Raw genomic sequence first — 9373 nt, 5'->3', positions numbered from 1 at the left:
TAGGGCCAATAAAGTGAATTCATGCAAGGTAGTGTAGTGCATGGATTTGTTTGGGTCTACAGGGGGACAGGAAGAAGCATTACTTTCTTTTTTTTTTTTTATTTAAAACAATTTTTTATTAATTTTTTACAAAGAGGAAGGGAGAGAGATAGTTAGAAACATCGATGAGAGAGAATCATCCACCAACTGCCTCCTGCACACCCCCTTCTGGGGATGTGCCTGAAACCAAGGTACATGTCCTTGATCGGAATTGAACCTGGGACCCTTGAGTCCGCAGGCTGATGCTCTATCCACTGAGCCAAACCGGTTTTGGCAAGAATCATTACTTTCAATGCTAATGGAACTCAAGGCAAGGAAGGCCACTCCTTGAAAGTTTTAGAAAATTTAGGAAATTCGGGTCTGGCCTTCAGTGGAAATAGTTGGGAATTGATGACATCCTGGTGCTTATTCCTACTGCCATGGATCTGCACACATGGATCCTGATCCCAGAAACAGAAACCTCACTTAAAGCAGGAAAAGGAAAGGGAGACTGTTAAGGAAAAGGGGAAGTTACCTTTCTGGCCTTCCCTACACTTCATCCTGGGGGTAAAGTTCTAGATCGCCCCACCCAAAGAGCAAAGTTGGGAGAGGGAATTCTTCAGCAGCAACCTGAAGGGGAGCAAAGGTTGGAGGTGCTGGGCGTGGCTCTAACCATTTTGGCCAGAGTTCTTTGATTCCCCATTTTCGTCCAGGCCGCTGTCTCTTCTAGGCACTGTTGTTCTTTCTGGATGGGGAGTCTAAGCAGGTGAAATCTGGACAATCAGCTGTTTAGGAGAAAAAACACCTTTGAGATGTAGGTAAGGAAACATAGGCTGCATCTTGCAGAGAGCTATGCCCCACTCTTTTCCAGTCCCGAATTTCCTCCTCCTTCCATCCCCTCTTCCAGTTCCTCCAATGTCTGTCCTATTCAGACTCAGTCATTTTCTGGAACTCGATGTTTCATTCCCACAGTTGGGGCTCAGCAGGAGAGACCAGGGAGTTGAAGCTAGAAAGAGTCAGAGGAAGACAGGAAGCCGATGTCAGGAAGACAGGAAGCCAAAGACAGGAGGATGGGTGGGATGGAGTGGAGCAACTCCCGAACCCAGCATGGGGTCTCCATTCAGCAATTCAAATTCAGTACTTTGGGTGCATGGCAAAGGGGAATCACAGAGATGCCTTTGAAAGGGTCAGTGGGCCTGTAGGCTCCCACCTACAGTGCAAACATTTCAAACCCATTGACATCCACACCTTGACACATTCCCGCAGACACGCCGGTCTCCCGGACAACAATTACAGACCTCTCTGAAAACAAGCTGTCACCTGTGACCCCACCGAAACACAGCTTTGCACACGGGGCTGCTACAGCGCCATAAAGCAAGCCAGGTGACCTGCGTGGAAAGTTTCTCTTCCTCTTCGACTCTTTCGAGTTTCTTCCGACTGTAAGTAGTGCAAAACAACACTTCCGAGCAGCGTGAGTGGGAAATAGAAGAGTTCTCCACGTAGACATAACAAGTAAGAGGGTCTTTTGCTAAACATCCTCCAATCTAACTATTTCTATAGAATTCCCAGGATGAAAAGGAAAGGAGCTGAGAAATGAATCAGCTCTCCATGTTCCATGGTATGTGGCTAAGCGCTCACAAGGAAAGCAAAAATTAAGACAAAGCAAACTAAACAAACAAAGAATTCCAAACATAACGAATCTACATTTTCCTCACAGAATACCAAAGATCTGGAAAGCTGAAGTTCCTGGTTTTCATTTGGGTGCTTGGATTCAGAGTTTGGTGTGCTTTACCTGAACAGTTATACCTTGAGTAGGGAAAAGAAAAAGAGCTTGTATTTACCCTTAGAATTTAATAATGAAGAGCAAGGGGTCAGATACAAACATTAAAAAAAAAAAATCATCCAATTCATGTCTAATACCAATCCCAACTTTGGGTTCTTTACATCCTCACCTAATTTTGAAAGACATTAAGCTTTCAGATGGGCATTAAATAAATCTGGGCATTAAATAAAACCAAAAATAGTTTGAGTCTCTTCCCAAATCCTCCCTTTCTGAAAAACTCTATTTCGCTAGAAAAAGAAATCTGTTTTTAAAAATTCCTCTTTTTGAATAAGAAGAGAGTTTATCAGCAATATATATAGGTCCTTTTTTTTGTCTCTTTTTTCTTTCTAAGTGAAAGGGATAGAGAAGACTGGAAAATATTCAAAGCAAAAATTAAAAAATATATATTTTTATTGATTTCAGAGAGGAAGGGAGAGGGAGAGAGATACAGAAACATCAACAATGAGAGAGAATCATCTATCCGCCACTTCCTGCAAGCTCCCTACTGGGGATAGAGCCTGCAACACAGATGTGTGCCCTTGACCAGAATCTAACCTGGGACCCTTCAGTCTGTAGACTGATGCGCTATCCAGTAAGCCAAACCAGGTAGGGCTCAAAGCAAATTTTGCTTTACTTTTCCTCTGTCTTCTTCCAGCTCTCTTATACACACATCTCTGTGGGGGTGGGGAAGGAGGATTCTAGGAATTGAATCAGTACATAAACCTCTTGCTCTTATGTCTTCTGCATTGGCCAGGCGCTTAGTATGTCAGATTCCTCCCTTAGAAAACAAGAAAGGACCTGATTCTCTCTCTGTCCCCCTCCCCCACAACCCCCACAGATATTTTAAGTTTAGTTTTCAATTTTATTTTTGCTGACAAGTGTAAACATTTGCTCTGTTGCTGAGACATAGTTCAGATTCTTCTCCTGGGTCAGGGAAAGCCTGGAGGAGCACTCTTCCATCCTCTCCCCTCCACTGAGTCAGGGACCAAGACGCAAACAGTTTTCCTGAAGCCACAGAGGGTCTCCCTCAGCCCTTTCCTGCTTCAGCCTTGAACTGGGAGTGGCTTCCTGAGCCACAGGGTCCACCCTTCAGTGGGTTCTGAAAACTCTGATTAGGAGAGAAGAGAGAAAAGCTCACAGATTGTTGACACGTTGACAGGTCTGAATAGTAGATCTTTCTATACTAGGTGTACCTGAAGAGAGAGGATTCTCTCTGATCCTCTTCTCCCCCCAGCCCCCATACACACATGACTGCAAGCTTAAAGGAATTTTGTTAAGGGAGAGGAGGAGTAAGTTACTCTGCTTCCAGCAACAGGGAGAGGTGTTTTTCTCCTGATCTTTGGCAGATGTGGAAAGAAATGCCTGCCCAGAAATGAGATACCAATCCAGCTTTCAGATCCACGCTGCCTTTGGATATTTTGATGATCATCTAGCTGCTTCTTCGCTCATAGAGCTGAGGAATCTGCATTGCTGAACTCTATTCTGTTCCTTTCTTTCTTTCCCCATGCAACCCCTGAAAATAGCTCCAAAGCATTTTATTTCTCCTTCAGGTAAGTGAATTTCCCTAGACATATCAGTGCTGAAGCTGACTATTACTGGGAATTTCTTGCTCTTCTCAGCCTCACTTAGTGCCCACCTGGGAGGAACTTAGAGGATGAGGGTGGAGCAAATCAAAGCAACATACTGATTAAAAGCTTGGAGATGGAAAGCATGTAAAGACCTTGTCTTTTCTACCCTCACCCAATCTTTACCTCAACATCCTGGGCTCAGACACCTCTAGCAATAGGGGATCACTATTAGGAAGAGTCTTCCAATGTTGGACTTCTCTAAATGACAGAAAATACTCCTCCAGATATTTGAAGACAAGTGTCCTACGTGGCCCTTCTCTAGAGTAATACACATTCAGATTCCTCAATTTGTTTCTTAAGACCCGATTTCCAGATCTTTCCTCATTCTGTATTCCTTCCTTAGTTAATATTTTCCATAATATTAAGTGTCTACTAAACAGAAAACAAAGTGTAATTGGATCAGTTCAAAGTAGAGTGGAAGTGACCTTGATGTGAGCACTGTATTTCTGTTGATACAGGCAGGAGAGCTTGGGCAGGGAAGAACAGAGGGCGGACTAGTGTTTGGTGATAAGGGAAGGAATTCTCTTTCTCTTGCAAATTGTGTCCATCATTCATTTGACCTTTAGTGTTGCATCAGTCACTGATACCATAAGCCACGCAAATCTCTGAGCTCAGGGAGAGAGCTACCAGACTGGCAGTTATTGGTGGGGAGCAAACATTTGCTGAGCAGTGTGTGTAATCTGTGAGAAGCGAAAGGGGCATTGGAGTAGCGAAACAATGTGGACAGGTGAGAAGGAGAGGCCTGTTATCTCAAGGGAAGGAAGTACAGATGATCTTGGCTTAGGCAGCTACTCCGGTTCTGCTCCCTATCATTGCTATCCAGGTAACTGCTTCTTAATATATTTTTTAATTGATATTTTACAGAGAGGAAGAGCGAGGGATAGAGAGTTAGAAACATCGATGAAAGAGAATCATCGATCAGCTGCCTCTTGCACACCCCTACTGGGGATGTGCCTGTGACCAAGGTACATGCCCTGATGGGAATTGAACCCGGGACCCCCCAGACCGCAGGCCAACACTATCCACTGAGCCAAACTGGTTTCAGCTAACTGCTTCTTTATACAGGGCTTTACCCTGACCTTCCAGCTGTCCTCATTTCTGTTACCACTGTGGTTGTTATTGACACGTATATAGCACTTTGCTATTAGTTCTTACTTTTCATCCTATCTCTGGGAGGTTAGTATGATCATTACTCCTTATATGAGGAGCCCGAGGCTCAGAGAAAATAACTGACGCATCCAAGATCACATATCTGAAAAACAACATATCATTTCCTTTTTCTGCCTCTGGCCCTCAAGACTTTATATATAAGGCCACATTTTTGAAATATGCAATGCATTTTAGATGATGGCCTCTCTCCCACCTCATCCTACCCCCAATTCCACCCTAGCCATCGGACCACCAGTCATTGTTCAGGGTCTTAGGTCACTGTCTTTTTTCCTTTCGGAGGAGAGAAAATCAAGCAGACTTCTCAAATATTTAAGATAACCAGGTTCAACTAAGGAATATCCCTCTCTGTGCAACCCTTGAAGGTTGTTATTTCCTAAAAATAGAGACTAATTTGGATATTGGTTGAATTGCTGGTTCTGTGAAAAACTCTAATGGTCCATGTTTTGGTCATGATGAAGGTTTTGCTTTGGGCATCTTGATCTTCTCCAAGTTTGAAAAGATATAAACACTTTGAACACGACTGAGCTTGAAGTTGAAGGGTTCAAGTTTGGTATATTACAGCAAGCCTGGGGAAACGGGAAGGAGGGTGTTAAAGTGAATTGGGGAAGGGTTCTCACTGAGGACACATATTTCCAACTTCTTCTGATGGGTATACGGAGGTACTGGGAGTCATAAAACAGGGATAGATAAAAAGTAAAAGCTTTCTACATAGTTCAGGTGTCTGCTTCCTCCATATTATGAATTAGCTTCCCTCCATATTCTTCCCATCACTTTGTTGAAGATCTTGGTCATGGACGATGTATAGGTCAAAGCTTAAAGACTCTGAGGAGCAAGCAGATCAAAGTCCAAATCTCCGATCTCTTCCACCTGTGAGCCTCCCAGCACTGGTCTGCAGAGCCAGGCACAAGGCAGATGGAAGGCAGAAACCTGGGGGCCAGGAGCAGCTTCCCATTCCATAACTCAGCTGGTTCCTGGAGACCCAGAGTGTGGGCCTGACAGTATCATTAACATGATAGGAGACAGGAAGAGGAAAGAGGAGGGACACGGAGCCAGAATCGGGGCAGTAGATCACCCGGGTCTGGCATCTCCTCTTCTGTTTCATGCAAATGTTGCTTTAGCCCAAGGAAGCCACATTCTGGGCCTGGCTTGCTGTTTACTTAAAAACACACAGACTTTGCAACCCATCTGGAAAGCTCTGAAGGCCTCCTGATAAGGGCATCTCATCATCTCCCAGCAGCAGGCAGTACATCGAGAACATGCAGAAACATAAAAAAAAAAAAAAAAAAAAAAGCCCTTTCTTGATCAGATGTAAAGAATTTGCCAAGTCTGCAGATAAGGAGATCACTAGAGAGAGTGCGGTGTGAGTCCCTCCGAGAAAGCTTATTTATTTTCTTCTTTCCCTTACCTTCTGCTTTCTAGATGAGCAAGGCATGCGCAGCGAGGGGGAGGTGGGCGAGCACTGGTTGTGAGGCCACGGAGCCCAACCCACCAGGTGCTCCCTCCAAACAGGCAATGGAAGGAGAAGCTCGCCTGTCCTTATCGGTTCTGGATTGCAAGGCACCGAGACGCAGCGGCTGCCAAGGTAAAAGGCTATCATTGAGCAAATACCCCGAATGGGAGAGCCATATTTGAGAAAGAACAGATAACATTTTCAACATATTTAGAGATCCTAGCCCTTGTCCAACATCAGTATCGCTTTACCTGAACTTGTACCGGTAAGAAGTGTCAAACAAATGAAAGAGTTTAGGGAAGGCAGGAGCCAGGCATCTTACCAGTCCTTTTTTCACGTGCTAGAGCCAGCATGCTGAAATAATGGGTCTTGGTAATTTTTTACAAGCTAAGGGCCCCCAAGCATGCCACATTGCACTTACTCTGCTCATAGCCACTCAGTTCCCTAACCGCCCTTCCCCCCCCCCAAGGGAATATCAACTTTTTGCTGAGAATCAGTTAAAATGATTAAATAGTAGTGAGAATGTGTGGGGGTATTACATTTCTTTGTATAAAGTGAAGGCTTATGAGTCTCTTCCACTCTCACTTTCATCCCTCCCATCATTAGCCTTGTTTGTTAGTTAAAGAAATGGAGAACAAAGGAATTGTAATTAATTGGAGACAATATTAGAGGTACAATATTAGAGGACATGCTTGCAGAGAGCGTCCTGATGGGAGATCCAAGACAAGCCCATCAAAAGGTAGAATGAGCCCCAACTGGTTTGGCTTAGTGGATAAAGTGCCGGCCTACGGACCGAGGGGTCCCAGGTTTGATTCCGGTCAAGGGCATGTACCTTGTTTTCCGGCACATCCCTAGTAGGGGGTGTGCAGGAGGCAGCTGATGGATGTTTCTCTCTCATCAATGTTTCTAACTCTCTATTCCTCTCCCTTCCTTTCTGTAAAAAAAATCAATAAAATATATTAAAAACAAAAGGTAGAATGAGTAGATGAAGTGTATTTTGAGGAATCAAACATCTGAAATGTACAACCAAAAAGAGACCAATTCCAGATTGCTATATCTGCAAAATCCTTTTAAATATAAGCACAACTGGAAGGAGAGAAAACACTAAAAGCTAATTTAATAAAAACTTACAGTGAGGTCACCCGCTTAATGAAGGAAAATATATTGGGTCTTAAGGAGGGGGCTATAAAAGTGGGAAGAAGAAAAAAAAGAGGTTGCATGCTTAAGCCTCTCTCTCTTCCTCCCTCTTCCTCCTCTTAGAGTTGTGACACATTGTTGGCTTTTCATATTTCCTTGAGATCCAGCCTTACCTGGTTACTCTACTCATCCCTCCAAAACATGGCACTCTTTATTTCTGGACTTCTAATAAGCCCTTCCATTTCTGTGAATGATTTTCTACTCATTCTATGTTTGGAAAATTGTTGTTTACCTTCCAAGATGCAGCTCAAATGTCACTTCTTCAAGGAATCCTTTTTGCCATCCCTGGCGACACAGTGAATCTCTGTCCTTGATTGCTCTGCCCTTGCCTCATTAATATCTCACTGTTGGGCACTTATCTCACTGCTGTTATCATTGCTTATATGTCTATTCATTTTTGTATCCTTAGTACCTAGGGAAAATATATCTTGTAAATATATATGATGTATAGGAAAGGTAAATGAATGAATATAAGAGTAAAGATGAGACAGATCCAACAGTATGCAAAGATGGTGTAATATATAGTAACAGCTGATAGATATAGCAAAATTACTTAGTTTTTTATTTTCTCTCTTCTCATATCACATAAAGATATTTAAGATTTAGCCGAAACCAGTTTGGCTCAATGGATAGAACGTCGGCCTGCAGGCTCAAGGGTCCCAGGTTCGATTCCGGTCAAGGGCATGTACCTTGGTTGTGGGCACATCCCCAGTAAGGGGTGTGCAGGAGGCAGCTGATCGATTATTCTGTCTCATCGATGTTTCTAACTCTCTATCCATCTCCCTTCTTCTCTGTAAAAAATCAATAAAATATATTTTAAAAATATTTAATTAACATAATAAGGAGGGTATTTGTATTACTAACTCAATCTATTACATTGTGTTCACTTCCAGGTGCCATATTTTAAGAGCATCTTAGACTCTCTGCATTGGAAGGGACAACAAAGATTATGTGGTCTAATCTCCTTTTCGTGACATTGTTTTCACCAAGTGGTTGTCTAGCCTTTGATTGATACCCTCCCATCATCAGAGACAGGAAATTGGTCAGTGTTTTCTTCAAACCACTCTGACTGCTTTTCCTTATTTAAGATGAGATTTGTTTTTCTGAAGCTTTAACCCTTTGCTCCTATTCTTTCAGCTATCAGAAGATAATAACAATGCTTTTCCACCCCAGTCTTTCCCGTTCCAAGTAAAACAACCTCTTTTCCTTCAGCTGCTCATTATATGATACTAGAGGCCCGGTGCATGAAATTTGTGCATGGCGGTGTGTGTCCCTCAGCCCAGCCTGCACCCTCTCTAATCTGGAACCCCTTGAGGGATGAATTACTATCTTAACCACAACCACCACCAGAGGTTGTCTACAACCATCACTTTGTAGACAAGTGGATTATGTCTTGCTTTTAGAAGTAAGTAAAGAAAACAACTCTGAAGTAGAAGAAATAAAGGCTGGTTCCCATCAGGAAGTATGCTCCTTCCAAGATGCTTAAGCTTGCAATGCTAAAAAGCTCTCATTCCAATTGGAACCAGGAAGTCAAGATCTCAAAAACTCAAAAGGTGTGACCACATGGGAATAAGGAGAATGGTTACATTAAGGACTAGGCGGAGGGGACTGCTGAGCCAGACTTTCCATCTGTAGACCAAATACTTTTCCGGGAAGCACTTTGAAAATTTGACTTCATCTTTTTTCTGGGAAAAGGGAGAAGTCAGAAACTTTGAGAGTCAGGATGGGAAATGGTTGAGACATAACCCAAATGTCCTTCATACTCCTCTGTCAAGATTCCTAGGAGATCAGGCGGCCTGACTGCTCAGTGAAGCACTGAGCTCCTGGGAGGAGTGGGTATTGGAAGAATATCGATGTCTGCACATTCAGGATTTAATAATCCAGACGCATATTGTCCTCGCCCTTCTGTGAACCCGACCTTCTTTTCAAGTCCCTGGCTTCCATGTTCATTAAAAAGTCTGCTCACCAGTGACCTGGGCCCCCATGTAGCTGACACTGCCTCTGTCCTTTCATTTCTGCTCTGGCCCTGACGTGTTCCAGGGATGCAAAACAGTCAGGGCTCAGTGGTGAGAAAATAACTTGCTGGAG

The sequence above is a fragment of the Pipistrellus kuhlii genome, unplaced genomic scaffold (assembly GCF_014108245.1).
Source record: "Pipistrellus kuhlii isolate mPipKuh1 unplaced genomic scaffold, mPipKuh1.p scaffold_m20_p_22, whole genome shotgun sequence".
Taxonomy (NCBI): Eukaryota; Metazoa; Chordata; class Mammalia; order Chiroptera; family Vespertilionidae; genus Pipistrellus; species Pipistrellus kuhlii.
Note: the sequence above shows the minus strand (reverse complement) of the source record.